Here is a 278-nt window from a genome sequence, read left to right on the forward strand (position 1 = left end):
TATAATGCAATTATAATTACAATTAATTAATATGCAATTGTAATTAGAGTACAATTTACAATTAATGATGCTATCAGTATCAAAAAGATATATCCGATATATTCATTAATGTAGATAATTTGATACTGGCAGCATTTACATCCAAAAGTTCAATATTATATAAATTGACATACCAATATAATACATGTACAAATATATGTACAAGTTTTAATCTCTAATAAAATAAAATGTGCTATATATTTATTAAATTTTGTTACATAACAAAAAAGAATGTTAGT

Source organism: Formica exsecta, unplaced genomic scaffold, assembly GCF_003651465.1.
Source record: "Formica exsecta isolate Colony F162 unplaced genomic scaffold, ASM365146v1 scaffold222, whole genome shotgun sequence".
Classification (NCBI taxonomy): domain Eukaryota; kingdom Metazoa; phylum Arthropoda; class Insecta; order Hymenoptera; family Formicidae; genus Formica; species Formica exsecta.